At 38.2% G+C, this 16,842-nt stretch overlaps 1 non-coding gene and 1 pseudogene across 1 annotated transcript; one reads left to right on the forward strand and one right to left on the reverse strand.

The window, feature by feature from the left end:
* Positions 1–3,597: 3,597 nt before the first annotated feature.
* LOC143393235 (small nucleolar RNA SNORD116) lies at positions 3,598–3,689 on the reverse strand. The gene has a single exon (XR_013090536.1). It is a non-coding gene; the product is annotated as a small nucleolar RNA SNORD116 (small nucleolar RNA).
* A 9,580-nt stretch (positions 3,690–13,269) lies between these two features.
* LOC143391456 (ATM interactor pseudogene) lies at positions 13,270–15,488 on the forward strand (annotated as a pseudogene).
* Positions 15,489–16,842: the final 1,354 nt, after the last annotated feature.

Consider the following 16,842-nt stretch of genomic DNA (forward strand, 5'->3'; position numbering starts at 1 on the left):
CAGACTATTGACCTATACCTTGACTATTCTTTCTTGACTTACTGACTAGAACCAGCGCCACGAATATGGCAAGTGGTTAACTTGAAAAGAGAGGCTACTAATTTTAATAAATCAAGAGGAAGAACATCAAACCATTGTGCACAAGAACTAGAACAAGTTGCCCAGTACCAAGCCCTAATCTGTCTTCTTAATATTAATTTTTCTTCTCTAGATTTTAACTTAATTTCTCAAAAATTTCCTTGACTATTTTTTCTACAGGAGGTTTCTTATTAAACATTAACAATTTACGTTCCACAGCTGAATCATTGCATTTATAGCAAACAGATCTATTCATGTTTTTTCCTTCATGCTTAATGGTCATATGAGAAGTCGCAACTATACTTATTATTTTTTTTTTATTGGTTGTTCAAAACCCTACAAAGCTCTTGACATATCATATTTCATACATTAGCATACATTAGCTTCAAGTGAGTTATGAACTCCCTTTTTGTTTTTGTATTCCTGTTAATAAGTATAGTTGCGAAAAAAGGGAGTTCGCAACTATACTTATTAACAGGAATACAAAAACAAACCAGCCCATTCCCAGAAACATGCTGCGCTCCTCTAGAGGATGGACACCTTGTGCCATCCACCTCAGTAGGGCCTTGCCTTTGCCTGAGTCAGGGGTGGGGCGCAACAGTTGTTGTTGTTTTTTAATATTTATTTTTTAGGTGTAGATGGACACAACACAGTGCCTTTATTTTTATGTGGTGCTGAGGATCGAACCTGGGTCCCAACCGTGCTAGGGGAGCGCTTTACTGCTGAGCCACAACCCCAGCCCTCTATCTGATATTTAATGTCAAGAGGTATTTGTATTTATGTAATTGGGGGCACTGACATTTGGGGTATATATTTGCCATGTTTATATCTTCTTGTTGGATTATTCTCTTTTAAGGCTCACTTCTGACTTCTCAACTCAGATTCTAAAATCAAAGAAGGCCAGAAATGAGATATTCCAAGCTCTAAAATAAAACAATTGCCATTTTTTTTTTTTTGCTTGAAATCTGCATCATCAGATATAAGAAAGTTACTTCAGCTTGTTTTTGGACTGCATTTGCATGGAACATTTCTTTCATCTTTTTACCTTTAGCCTTCCAGTATCTTTGTCTATGAGATGAATCTCTTGCAAATAGCTTATAGTTGCATCTTGTTTTTTGATCTATTCTGCTAATCTCTGTCTTTTAATTGGAAAGTTGAGACAATTCATATTCAGTGTTTGTGGTTTCCTGTCATTTTGATTTTTTGATAAATTTAATATTTAATTATATCTTGATTTTCATTTGGTTGATTACTCTTCTATTGATCTTTCTCTATTTGGGAGTTTTGGGATTTCTTTTAGTTTTGATTTCCTCTCTGTGCAGTTTATCTTTGAGTATTCTTTTTAGTATTGGCAGGTTGTTCATGAATCTTTCTAGTTTGTCTTTGTAAAGACAATATTTTATCCCTGCTGAATTTTGAAAAAGAGCTTTGCTGGATATAGAAATCTTTATTGACAATTGTTTTTCTTTTAGAGCTTGAAACATCTCTTATTCTAGGCCTTCTTTGGTTTTGGGGCTTGAGTTGAGAAGTCAGAAGTGAGCTTTGTTGGTTTGCCTCTAAATGTGACGATGTTTCTCTTTTGCAGCTTTTAATATTATTTTCTTATTTTCTACATTCGGCATTTTGATTATGATGTGTCTTGGTGAGTTTCTTTTCTGATTTGGTCTCTTTGGGATCCTGTACATTTCCTGTATGTGGATGTCTCTCTCATTTCTGAAATGAGAAAAGTTTTCTGTTACTATCTTATTGAAAGTATTCTGAATACTTTTAGTCTGTATCTCTGTATTCTCCTCTATCCCAATGATTCTCTGGTTTGATCTCTTGATGTTATCCCAGAGTTCTTCTATATTCTGATAATGTTCTATCATTTTTCATTCTTTATTGCATCTGTGTACTCAAATTTATGAACACTTTCTTCAAGGTCTGAAGTTCTGTTTTTAAGGGCTCAAGTTCTATTTTCTACACAATCTAATCTGTAGTGATGTTTTCAAGTGAATTTTCAACAAATCAAAGTGGAAGGTGAAAACATGCTTGAAATATTTCGAAAAATTTATCAGAGGTGAGGTAGGAGATAGATAGCAGATGTAAACTGTAAAGAAGAAATAGAAAATTAACTGAAAGTAATAAAACAATAAAGAGAGAAAGAAGGAACAGAAAAATTTGTGTGTTAATGGGGGAATAGAGTGAAGAAGGGGAGATAGGAGGGAAAAGAAGCTAATCATGAACAAACGAGCAAGTGTAGGATCCAAATAACTTGAATCCTTGTATAATTATACTCCACCTAAGTAAATTCAAGTCTAGATAATTATAAAATGCAGAAGAAAGTTATCAGTGTGAAAGTAAAACTATATGATATACATGACATATTTTTTCAATTCATCTATACAAAAAGAACTCTCTCTCTCTCTCTCTCACACACACACACACACACACACACACACACACAAAATCATGCATATGGAAAAAAGTAAAAATAATACAATACAATGCAATGATGTTTGAAGAAATTTTGAAAAGTTAAAATTTTAAAAATGAATAAAAAATAAATAAAGGGAATATAAAGAAAACAAGAAATACGCAAAAAGGAAAAAAAGAAGAAAAGTCTTAAAAATATATATTTCTTTAAGTTGTAGATGAACACAATACTTTTATGTATTTATTTTTATGTGATGTTGAGGCTTGAACTCAGTGCCTCACACATGCTAGGCAAGCAATATGCCAATGAATTACAATCCCAGCCCCAGAAAATAATATTTTTTAAAACAATTTTCTATTTGTTCTTTTTAGTTATATACAACAGTAGAATGCATTTTGAGATATCATTCATACATGGAGTATAACTTCCCATTTTTGTAGTTGTATATCATATGGAGTGAAACTGCTTACATATATGAACATAGGAATATTATGTCCAATTAATTCTTGTCTTTCCCATTCTTATCCCTTCTCTACTCCCCTCTGTCCAATTTGGTGAACCTTCCCCTGCTTCCCCCATTGTGAGTCAGCATTTGTATATTAGAGAGAACATTTGGCCTTTGTTTTCTGGGGATTGATTTATTTCACTTAGCATTTAAGTCTCCAGTTCCATCCATTTACTGACAAATGCTATAATTTCATTCTTCTTTATGGCTGAGTAATATTCCATTGTATATATGTACCACATTTTCTTTATTCATTCCCTAGGTTGGTTCCATAGCTTAGCTGTTGTGAATTGAGCTGCTATGAACATTGATGTGGCTGTGTCACTGTACTATACCAATTTTAGGTCCTTTGTATACAGACTGAGGAGTGGTATAACTGGGCCAAATGGTGGTTCCATTCCAAGTTTTCTGAGGAATCTCCTACTTCTTTCCAGAATGGTTGTGCCAATTTGCAGTCTGACCAGTAGTGTATGAGTGTATCTTTGTCCCCATATCCTCGCCAGTATTTATTGTTACTTGTATTCTTGATAATTGTCATTCTAACTGGAGTGAGATGAAATCTCAGTGTAGTTTTAGTTTGCATTTCAGAAAACACTCTTAATAACATATTTTTTTCTTTTTTTTTAATAGAGTTTTCACTCATTTTGTTCCGTTGCCAAGGAATGTTTTTGTGGGAGTCATCATCGATCAACATAGTATTTCTTAATAATATGTTTCTGAATTTCTGTGTCTTTAGAGTTCCTTTTATAGTCCAGTATTAAGTTTCAGTGAATTACCTTTGTTATTCACCTTTCTGAGAAGCAATCTGTCACTGTAAATATGGTGCTGAGAAACTGCTGGGATTGTACCCTTCCTTGAATCTGCCATCTGCTGCCCTCTCACTAACTGTAATGTTTACTGCTTGGTTGTGCTATGGCAGTGTGATAGGCTGCCAAGAGACAAATAAGGACACTTGGAGGTGGGATATGAGATGTAAGGCTCATTGAGAAATGCTTATGTGGAAGATCTAGTGGCAACGGCTAGATATATATTTCATCAGACAGTGAGCCAACAATTTGTACTTCTGCTCCATGTTGTACCTCCAGTACCTTGCCAGAAAGCCCAATAGCAATGCAATAGACAGGTGTGTCTCTGGTATTTTTTCCAGAAAGTCCAGGGAGACCACCTGGATGAGCACTTTCCTCTCTATGGTATTCTGATCCACCCCAGTTACAGCAGGAAGAGGGGTTTTATAAGTTAGGCTACAGAAGCAGTGATAATTTGCTTAGTTTCCTTTGTTCCTTGTATGACTAGTATCCCAAGGAGCAGCTGCCCTGGTGTACATGTAAGAAAGTAGCTTTCTGTAGATAAAACTAACCTGCTCTTATTTTCAGAATATATGAGAGAAAGCCAGAGTCCTTCCATGTGTATCCGGACATTGTGGCTCACACCCACTTTCATTGTGCACTTAACTTGGTTAGTTTGTTTTGGGAATGGAAAGGGCATTCAGGGATATGGTGTTTTGTTTTTAACTTTTCTTTAGGGGCAACACACTGATAAGTTTTGTAATATAGAACTAACAAAAGCTCATTATACTAGTAAACTTATGTGGGAAAATCATGCATCTGTATTTTATTTAATGCTAAAAATGCTTTAAACAGGCCTGATTTACTCAAACCAATAATATTGTTATTTTCCAAAGGTTACTCAAGTCATGTGAATTTGAATAACATTTGGGTTATGTATTAGTGAACTATTTGTCATAACGAAGCATTGGATACAGTTAACTTCACAAGAGGTTTATTTAAGTTCACTTTTGGCGGTTCAAGGACATGGTACTTCCATTAGCTCAGTTCTGGTGGAAGCTGTCACATCATGTCAGAGAGGAATAGTGGGAGTATACATGAGAGTGTGGTCACATCTTGAGTCAGGAAGTAGAGAGAGCTGAATGGGGTCAAACTTGCTCCTTTCATAACCATGCTTTTTGCAAGTGCTACTTAAGAAGTCACATTAGAAAATATCTCATGGATCCAGTGATTGAAGGACATGGTACTAGACCCCCTCCATTTCTTAAAGATTCTACCACTTCCTAATACCATCACTCTGGGAACCAAGCCTCTAATTACGTGAACCTTTGTGGAGACACAATTAAACCATATCAAAACCATAGCAGGTTTAGTTCTTAATTTTCTGAAAGAATGTTTTATTTGTATAAGCACTGTTTTCCTTTAGTTCAATAAAATAGCACTCTTTCACAATTTATTTTTGACAATTTTGTAAGGAGGTAGGAAAATATCACACATACATATCATACATCTAGATATACATAAGCATATAATCAGAAACAGATCTTATTACTTTCATTTTAAATTTTTAGTCATATGTCGGGTATAATAACACAAAACTCATTAATTTGTCAAAGTATGTCTGATCCAAATTGTTTTTTTTTTTTTTTTATCAAATGAATAGGATTTCCTTCCCAGATGGCTAAAGCTTTTGAATATTTGTTAAAAAAAGTTTTTAAGATTTAAAAAAATAATTTTCCTCCTGTAAGTATTTTTTTTCAAAGATGCAACTTTTGTTTCATTTACTCTTTTAGATGCCTTTTTGTATCAAATAAAGAATGCATCTCATTGATTTTATGGCATTTTAGATCCTGTTTGTCTTTTGTTAAATTACTTTATTGTCATATGATAATTATGGTGGAATAAAGATCATTAAAATTTAACAAAAAAATAAATAAAACATAAAACTATTCTAAAATGGTGGTGCAGTTGTGATTATACACATACATTGTATCTGCACTAAAACTTTGTATAATAGCATTCTTTGGCCTTATCTTAAGTAATAAAGTTTGGCACTTTGATATGACAAGTACGTAGTTTAAATAATCAGGTAGAAAAATTTAAATTACAAAAATATTTGAGTGTGTAAACTATACAAGGAATTTTCTGAATGTTGTTGTGGTAAGATGTGAGGCAAAGATAATATGTTTATGGGTAAATAAGATCCCCAAACTGAAAACTGTCTATTGAAGGGCATACAGGTAAATGGGTTCATTTCAATGGTCTGTAGTTTGAGTTAGATAAGAAATTTTAAGAGGCAGTTGTTTTGCCACAGCAGGAAGAATATGCTTATCTTTTATTTTAAATTATCAGCAATTCGTTGTATGTGAATGTTGTGCTCAAAGGTCAAGGTAGATTTTTCCTACACATGTGATGTTTTCCCCACCTTTGGCTGTTATTACAGAGTACCCCCAGATTCAATGTATCTTTTAGCAGCTTACGTTCTAATAATGTAACAAAGTTGGCCATTTGTAATGTTTTAAAAAGTGTTCTGCTAAAAGAAGATGAAACGCATTTTCCATGGACAGACCTCAGGAAATACAATTATCGAAAAGTCTGTCATGTTTTTCAAACTGAGCATGATGCAAAATTCTTGAAGCCAATTCATTTGAAATACAGCCTCAGTTCAGAAATTGGAGACAAGTACCTAAATGCTTGTACTTTCTAGGGTCAAAGTGCAAGTCTTCCTTACATATAAATGTTCTTTGCATATTTCTTTTGGTTAGTCTTGAAAAGTATTAACTTATGTCCACAAAATTTGCATGTTCCCATCCATTTAGTTATATGTATATCTCTCTTTCCTGACATCTTTATTTTCTTCTTCTATTTCCATGAGCTTCTCATCCTTTGGTTCCAGAGACACACAAGAACCAATAACTTCATTATATTTCACAACACAAAAATCATATATTGTTGAAAAATGATTACCATTGATAGTTAATTACTTTGAATACAGAAAAATGTGCATTTATTTAAACTGCTTTGATGATTTTCTTCCAAATTGATATATTTTTAATAATTCATACAGTGACAAAAATGAATTCATTCCCTTCTATCTTTCAACTTGTAATTTCTTGTGACTTGCCCAATACTGTCAATGAAAATGCCATCTGACCAGGATTCAAGACTTAAAATCATGTACTGTTTTTTCTCCCTCACTTTTTGTTTTCTGCAGATTCCAGTAGAACTAAAATAAGCCATTCAAACTTGAATTTATCCCATGCATTTGCTATTATCTGTTGATATCATTTAGAAATACTCCCAAGTAGAAATATTCCCTTATGTTGATCGCTCTCTAGTCCTCATCTACATTGTGCCTTCTCACTTTATTACCTTTCTTTTAGAGACAGCCTTTCCAACTAAATAAACTATTACAATGTCCAATTTAATTTTTGTTATAGTTTAACATTAAGATTCTCTCCGGCTCAATAGTTCTATTCTTATTTTCTATTTACAACACTCTTTAAACTGACTTTCCTGCTTCTAGACTTGAACTCCTCCAGACTAGTATTCACATGCATCCAGAAGCTTAAATGTATTCATAGCACTCTACCACTTAAGGTCTGGCTCAAATTTCCCACTTCTACAGGATATATTTCAGATTCTTCAGTACGGCCTTCAGAGCCCACTATGATCTGACTTTTACTTCCTTTCCAGTCCTCACTAAACTTGAGTACCTTTTCTTCCTGCCTCACTTTGCATAGTACACTCCAGACATGATAATTTACTTATAGAGAACCCAGACAGCTTCACTAATTTCCTTTTCTTTTCCTGCAATATTATTCTGTTTATCTTGCAAATATAAACTCAAATTCCAGTTTCTTTGAAATGTTTCCTAGTCTACCTTCCTACTTGAAGGCTGGACTTCTTTCAAAGGACCTGTAACACCTTAAAGCATTAGCAGGTGTATTAAAAGTTCATGTGGCAGAAATTACACACTAACTCCCTCAGTCTTTACATACTTTCTGACCTGTCTTGTTAAAGACACTGGAAATAAGAAACTGCATTAAATGCTTTAGATGTGTAAAAGGATCCACCAACTAGACTGTTTTATGAGAACTCAGAAGTCAAATGTTTTCTTTTTCCTTTCCTTTCCTTGTCCTTACCCTTCCTCCCTATCTTCCTCCTTTAAAAAAACTATTTTGCTAATAGCATGCAGGGTGTGGGATGTGAGTATTTAGATTCAATGACCAGCCTCAACATTCTACCTTAAGGAAGCCATCCTCATGGGTAACTGGAGACAGTGTAGCAGTGCATCAGTAGAGTGCTGCCCTCTGTCCTGCAGCTTCATGATGTGAGCCTGAATTCAATAGTCCGGTGATGGGCCACTAGTTTTGGCTCTTCTATGCCTCCCAGAGTTTTTAGAGATGCCTATTTCCCTGCAGTACATATCTTATAGTCTGACATTCCTGAGATGGTTTAGGTTTCCTACACTGAAGTCTGATTCAGTTTGCTTCATTTAAACTGTAACTCCTTTGAAAATAGGAATAAGGTTTTTAAAAAATGATAGGGTTGATAAACTATAGTTGTATGTATTTAGGGGTACAAAAGGTATTTTTGAACACAATGTGGAATGATTAAATCAAACTAATTAACATATCACATTTAACTTTTTTGTGATGAGAACATTTGAAACTAAACTCAGTGATGTTGAAATATACAGTATTGTGTTATTTGTATTCATAATGTTGTGCAATTGATCCAAAAAAATAATATGCAATTATCTAACAGGCTTTGTACACTTATTTATTATCTCTATCCACCCTCCTCCCAACATGTATAAACCATCATTTTTATTCTCTGGTTCTATGAGCACGATTGTTTTAGATTCCATTTATAAATGAGAACATATGGTATTTATCTTTCCATTCTTGGTTTATTTCATTTATCATAATGGACTATAATTTCATTCAAGTCTTTGCAAATTATGTAACTTCTTTTTAAAAGTGCTATTCCATGAGGGATTCAAGATAAGAGATTAGAGGAAGGCTGCATTTCCAGTTGCTCTGTGGCTCAGGATATAAACAGTGGGAGTACTGCCTCTCACTGAGCATCTCAGTGAGGTAGGTGAAATTCAGTATCAGATGGTCAGAGTCTCTTAGAGACTTAAAAATTTAGGATTCATTGAACAATGAACAAGAAAAGGTACATTGGGGCCAAGTTGGTTGCACGTAGTGGCAGCAGCACTGGTTCTATTCAGAGGGGTGTGATAACATAGAGAACTACAGCAGACAATTTGGCATGGTAAAACCTGTAGAACAGAAAAGCATCCTGAACTTATGTGATCCAGAGGCTGCACAGTGAACTAGTATTTGAAAAGTACTCGTTTCTCAACTGGCAAGCAGAGAGCTGAGGCAAGGAGCCATCTTGAGGAGTCCACAACGCAGCTTGCTACCGTGGGAGCCTGGGTGATCATAGCAAATATCGCCATAGTGTCCTCAAAACCACCTATTGGGTGGCCTAGGATGTACTTAGCAGAACATGAGCAAAACAGGCACAGAGAAGATTGTATCCAGGGGGATTTAAGTTGGAGAAATGGAGGGGAGTACAACTTGCTTTCCATTCGATTCTGGTGGTTCATATGACCGGATGAAGGGAATCTGAATGGGCAGCATGATCAGACTTAGGAACTAAACCTGGGAAGAATGTATTCATGGGCAGTAGAGTGTGTGGGACCTATGGAAGGTTGTCTTTCATGCCCGTGAGTAGAATTCTCAGGAGACTCCTGAGATCCAGACTTCCAGCAGAGATGAGCATCTACCTGGCCCTTGGGGGTGTGTTGATTTAATCTCTCCAGAACAGATACACCCAACAAAATTGCTAAGGTCTGATTAGAGCTAAGTACCATTGCTGGGACTCCCCACTTAAAACTCTACAGGAGCACCACACTGGGAGTGCATCAATCTGGTGTTAGACTAGGATGCAAGAAAAGACCACTGACTCCAATTAAAATCAAATTAAAGCAAGCTTATTATTTCGACTGGCCGGGCTGCCTCTCCCTCCCAAAACGGCGGGAACAAGACAGCACCCCAGCTTTCCTGCAGCCCAGCTTTATAGCCCAGAAAGTTACACCAAGGGGGGGGGTTACAGATAACAGAACTCTGACAAGCATCACACTAATGGTAGTTTACATTTTTTTGCTGGCCCCAACATCAGAATTTATGAGGACCATTAGAGCCTCAGAGAGGGTTGTTGTCTGGCCAGGGAAGGCCAATATTTATGAGGTGTCACTAAGTTTCAGAGAGGGTGCTATTAGGTCAGAGAGCCAGGCATGGGTGAGTTTAAGGCACGGGCAGGCATTCCAAGCAGGTTCAGAATTTGCAGTAATTTATAGTAAAGCCGAAATTATCTTTTCATGGTTTTGTGGCGAGATGCCCAATTTTAAGAAAAGATCAGGTTGGGTCTATCACTGGTATTTCCAGACAAAACTCCAATTGAGAGTAAGTTCTTCCCATATTCTGTCCTTAATTGGTGAGAAAGGATATTGAATGGTATTTCTACCAACTTCAGTTTTTGGCTACTCAAACTGATAGCTCAGTGAGCAACATACACAAATGAGGGGATTAATAACCACCAGTCTTTTTTTTCTTTCTTTCCATCTCCCCCTCTCTGTCTTTACCTCAGTACATAGCCCAAGAAGAAACAAAAAGAAGGATAGCTGGGCATAGGTACTAATCATCCATCCTCGCTGAGGATTTTGACCACTTCAGTGGAGATTATTCTTTCATTTTTCATTAAGAATCTTTTCTATATCTCTTTTTTATAGCCATGACTTGCTACATCTATTTTGATTTCTCTCTGTTCATATTTTGAACATTCTAAACTTTCTTATCACATTTTATTTTCTCTTAATAAACTGTATTTGCCATCATTTAGAAATATTTATTTATATAATTTCTGCCTACACCATGCATGTTTTCATGATTTTGCTGTTATCATTATTGTGGGTGGCATAGTTGACAGCTATTGTTTACTTTAATGCCAGATCTACTTCATAGATATTTATTGCTTTTCCTTTTGGCAATTTCTGACCCACTTTTCTTGTTTTTTTTTTTTTTTTTTTTTTTTGGTGTGTGTGTATGTTAATTAGTGCAATAAATGTCATAGTAGGCATATATTTTAATGCTGGATATTGTTTGATCCTGTTGTTGCTATTGTTTGTTTAACCATTTTCTGTGAGGGACTGGGAATATCCTGGGACACTACAAATTTGCAGTGTAGAGAGTCGCTGCTCACTTAAACCCAGCCAAGAGATAGCTAGCTCACCTTTATCCACACACAAACCATTCACGCTTATTTTAGTCAGCTTGTAGTGGTTGTTACCAAAAGACCTGATAAAAACAATTTTAGAGGAGGAAAAGTTTATTTGACACGATGGCTTCAGAGGTCTTAGTCTATAGATTGCTGGCTCCATTACTCAGTGCTCAAGGTGAGACAGAACATCATAGCAGAAGGGTGTGATGGAGGAAAGCAGAAAAGGGGAAAGAGAGAGAGAGGGGGGGTGGGAGGGAGAGAGAGAGAGAGAGAGGAGAGACACTGGGAAATATGTTGAAAAGTTCCCAACACTTGATATCCCAAAACACTTTAGAAAGAGAATGTGGTGCCCTAAAAGGCCCACACATAAGAGGATCTGAACTGTAACAAAACTCAAACTTAAGTGATATTTTAATACAAATTTTAGATACAAGACACAAAACCCCACCAACAACCAGGTTCCAAGTAGAAATGGCTGGGGGATGCGTACTAATAGTCTCACTCATGGACATCTATTCCTACAGCAAAACTGGAGAAAATTAGCACAAAGGCTATGGAGAACACACCTGTAAGGGGTCTCAATCTAGATGTACAATACTCCTTTAGAATATACTGAGTTGTTAAGTGAAGAAGAGAATCAAGAGAGAGTGTACTCCACATATCCTGCTGTTCACAACACAATTGCCAAATCCACAAGGAAGATGCTACTCTTTTGAGACCAACAGGAAAATTAGAATCCTCAAGCTTTGAAACAATATGCACTGTATCAAACTTCAATAATTATTTAGTCAGCTTTTTTGCTTGCTGTGACTAAAAGATCTGACCAGAACAATTTTAGGAGAGGAAAAGTTTATTTGAGGGCTCATGGTTTCAGAGGTCTCAATCCATAGACAACAGGTTCCATTCCATGGGGCTCGAGGTAAGGCAGAACATCATGGTGGAAGAGTGTGGCAGAGGGAAACAGCTCACATAGTGATCTGGAAGCAGACAGAGAGGTCCCCACTTGCCAGATACAAATATATAGCCCAAAGCCATGGCCCCAATTCCCATCTCCTCGAGCCACACCTTACCACTGCAGTTACCACCCAGTTAATCCCTATGAGGGGATTAATTCATCGGATTAAGACTCTCACAACCAATCATTTCTCCTCTGAACCTTCTTGCATTGTCTCACATCCAAATCATACACTAATCATTATCAGAGAAGTAGCAGGAAAACTACCTACAAAGCCCACTTGGAAATATGTTGAAAAGTTCCCAACACTTGATATCCCAAAACACTTTGGAAAGAGAAAGTGGTGCCCTAAAAGGCCCACACATAAGAGGATGCATAAACCCCGACATAGTAATACAAGAAATATGAAAAGCCAGGTAACATGATGCCTCCTGAAGCTCATAATACACCAGTAACCAACAGCAAAGATACTGAGATGAATGAAATACCAGATAAAGAATTCAAAAGCATGATTATAAAAATGATCAATAAATCCCAAGAGATTTAACATGCAAATCAATAAATGTAAAGGTCAAAGGCTGTTTATTCATCTCAATAGACACAGAGAAAGCCTTTGACCAAATTCAGCACCCATTCATGATAAAAACATCGAATAAACTAGGGATACCAGGGACTTATCTCAATATCATAAAGACGATATATATAAAAAATGCAAAGCCAGCATCATAGTGAATGGGCAAATATGGAAAGCATTTCTTTTAAACTTTGTTACACGGCAATGATGCCCATTCTCACCACTTCTATTAAATATAGTACTAAAAATTCTAGCCAAATTCTAGACAGGAGAAGGAAATACAAGGGTTAAAAATAGCAAAGGAAGAAATCAAATTATCACTGTTTGCAGATGATATGCTCTTATGCTTAGAAGGTTCCCCCCCCCCAAAAAAAAAAATCCACCAGAAGACTGCGTGAGCTAATAAATAAGTTTACCACAGTAACAGGTGGCAAAATCAACACACACAAAATCAATACATTTTTCTATACATCAACAATGAATCTGCCAAAAAAGAAATTAGAAAGATTTATCCCAGTGCGGGAGCCATGGCGGCCTCCGAGGCTGCGGCGGGAGCTCCTCCGGTCCCGGAGGCCGCGTGGGAAGAAGCCGCCGCCGCCTCGGCCCAATGCAGCAGCCCGCGGCCCCGGCGCCACCCGGATCCAGCCTCGAGCTGAGCGGGAGATGCAGACCAACATCCTGTGGACCCTGCGCGGCTGCGGCAAGATCCTGCCCAACAGCCCAGCGCTCAACATGCACCTGGTCAAGAGCCACCGCCTCCAGGATGGCATAGTAAATCCAACAATAAGAAAAGATTTCAAAAGCATACAAAATTCTACTGTTGTCCAATTGAAGCATGCCCAAGAGGTCCCGACAGACCATTTTCTCAGTTTTCTCTCGTAAAACAGCACTTTATGAAAATGCATGCCGAGAAGAAGCATAAATGCAGCAAGTGCAGCGATTCCTGTGGACTTGAAAAGGCACGCCGAGGACTGTGGCAAGACCTTCCAGTGCACTTGTGGCTGTCCCTATGCCAGCAGAAGGGCATTACAGTCTCTACCGAACTGGTCATGAGATCCCTGCAGAACACAGGGAGAGATCCACCTAGTAAAAAAAGGAGAACGGAAAACTACCTACAAATCCAGAAGTTATCTAACAAGACCATTGACGCATTGAGCACCCAACCCCCTCCTCGGCCAGATCCTCAAGAACTAGAAACTTCAGAAAGAAAATTAGTAACTTCTTTTGCAGATTCTTGCAGCTCTAATGCCAGAAAACAGTGTCACACACCTGCGAGATATCCTCAGAAGTTGCTTCTACTAAAGCCCAGAGTGGCTCTAGTTAAACTTCCGGTCATGCAGTTCTCTCCTGTGCCTGCATTTGTGCCTACCACCCGACTCTTCCACCCAGCCTGTGGTGTTAGGTGTGGATCCCGGCTCCACCGCTGGTGCTGTGCACTTAGTGCCCTTGTCAGTCGGAACCCTGATCCTTGGCCTAGAATCAGAGGCTTGTTCTCTTAAGGAGAGCATACCTCTTTCAAAAATTGTAAATCCTGTTGTTGAGCCAGTTAGTACTGGAGTTCAAGTGAACTTGGGTAAAAATAAGTCTGATCCTTTATAAGAACTAGGGAACACCGGTCAGAAGAACAGCATTTCTTCAATCAGTGTACAGCCGGATCTGTCTTTTGCCTCACAAAACTTCCTACCTTCTGCACAGTGGGTTGGCCCTGACTCCTCTGTGTCATCTTGTTCTCAGACTGATCTGTCATTTGATTCTCAAGTGTCCCTTCCCATTAGTGTTCACATCTAGACGCTTCTGCCCAGCTCTAAGGTTAACTTCATCTATAGCTTCTCAGACTGATGCATTTATGGACACTTGTTATCAGCCAGGTGGGATCTCCAGAGAAACCCAAACTAGAGGGATGCAAAGTCCCACACATGGCCAAGTACAGATGGACCAAGCTGGACTGTGAGGAGACATTTTTGAGAGTGTCCATTCATCATACAGTGTTCCTGCAGACAATATTATAAGCAGCACCTTAGTAGCAGAGACAGTAACTAGTGGTTTGTTACCTCAGAATGACCCTAAGACTTTAAATCAAGATATTGAGAAATCTGCACCCATTTTGAGCTTCAGTGCACAGAATAGTATGCTTCCTTCACAGAACATGACAGATAATCAGACCCAAACCATAGACTTATTAAGTGATTTAGAAAACATCTTGTCAAGTAATCTGCCCAATCAGACATTGGATAACCATAGTCTTTAGTCTGACACAAACCCTGGGCCTTACACCCAGCTGCCATCTGGCTCAACCCAGAATCCTGGAATAGATTTTGATATTGAAGAGTTCTTCTCAGCTTCAAATATCCAGAACTCAAACAGAAGAGAGTGAACTTAGCACCATGAACACTGAGCCAGTCTTGGAATCACTGGACATAGAGACCCAAAGTGACTTCTTATTTGCAGACACATCTGTCCAGCCCTACAGGTATAGGGGAAGTTCTCACTTCCTAGGCTTTGAGATGTTTGACACGCAAACACAGACAGACTTAAACTTCTTTTTGGACAGTAGCCCTCATCTGCCCTTTGGCAGCATCCTGAAACACTCCAGCTTTTCCATGAGCACTGATTCATCAGACACAGAGACCCAAACTGAAGGAATCTCCGCTGTTAAAAACCTATCTGCCCTAGAGAGCAAAGTTCAGTTGAACAGTACAGAAACACAGACCATGAGTTCAGGTTTTGAAACCTTGGGGAGCTTGTTCTTTACAGCAATGAAACTCGGACAGCAATGGATGACTTTCTTCTAGCGGATTTGGCCTGGAACACGATGGAATCTCAAATTCAGCTCTGTGGAAAGTCAGACATGCGCAGAGCTGCACACAGTCTCCAACTTCTAAAGGTGAAGTCCAGGTTGGATGGTGTTTATTATTTCCTTCCAGATATAGATAATGGGAGCAGGGACAACAGTATTAACTCTGTTGAATGTAGCTGATGATGAAGTTGCTTACATTTGCCATTTTATAGCTAGTCTTTCCATCTTTAAAACTGTATCTCGTTCCTATAAAACCAATACAGCCATTTAGCTGAAGCCAAGCTTGCCAGGTAGTAGAGTGAAAACTAACCAAATCTCCAAAATGTTTCAGCAAAGTGTAACATACTTAAATTGCACTTAAAATGTCTTCTAGACAATGCTTCTGTGGTTGGAGACTCCTGTTGCTGCAGCTTCATCTGCTTTGCCATCTCTCTTCTGATTTGAAGACACCAAAGGAATTTACAGTTGTCTTCAGTTTTTGCAAGTTTCCATGTAGTCACTACCATTCCTTCTCTCATGAGCTATTACCGATGCTAACATGTGTGAACAGTCCTTTCCTCACAAGAGGTTTGTTGCTGTGAAATCATTACTGCCTAGATAAAGGGCAGCAGTGTAAATAGTGATCCTTCTGAGTACTACATCCAGACTAAGGAGACACGGTTGTTAAATCATGCCTGTTAGTTCATCCTGGGGTGTGTGGTCCTGTGCTCTCATACCACCATCAATTCAGAAGCCTTCTGTGCCCAGATGTGTGGGAGTTTTCCCCATGTACCAGCAAGCAGCTCCGCAGCAGATGCCACTTGGGTGTCCTCTAATGCTCTTCAATTCTGACACTATCTGGAGTCCAGGCCTCCAGAGTGTCTAACCCAGCACTTACAAATTGGTGTTGCCACAGTCTCCTTCCTGGGTTCAATTTATTCATGAGTGGCTGGCAGAACTCAGGGAAACATGTTTACTGGTTATTGCAAAGGATACAAATGAAGAAATGCTTCCAAGACTTCACTAGGAGAGCCGTCTTCCAGGAATCCACGTTTGATTATCTGGAAACTCACTGAACCCAGTCCTTTTGGGCCTTTATTGAAACTTCACGGGCATGATTGATGAAATCACTGGCCATGATCAACTTAACTTTCAGCCTCTTTCCCCTCCCAGAAGGTAGAGAGGTAAGGCAGGGTGAGGCTGAAGATAATCCCACCCCCCTAATCATGTCTTTGCTTCTGATGAGTCCTCATGGTAAAGCTACCTAGGGGCTGCCAGCTACCAATGATTTCATTAGCATGCAAAAATATTTATGGAAATAACAAGGGTTTTAGAAGTTGTCTACTACCAGGGAGGAAGACCAAATATGTTTTTAACATTACCACATCTATAAACACCCTTCCTGCACTCCACAGCAGACCAAAGTGGGGCACCAGAACTCGTTCTCACCATGCACCTAC

This window comes from Callospermophilus lateralis, chromosome 2 (assembly GCF_048772815.1).
Source record: "Callospermophilus lateralis isolate mCalLat2 chromosome 2, mCalLat2.hap1, whole genome shotgun sequence".
NCBI lineage: Eukaryota > Metazoa > Chordata > Mammalia > Rodentia > Sciuridae > Callospermophilus > Callospermophilus lateralis.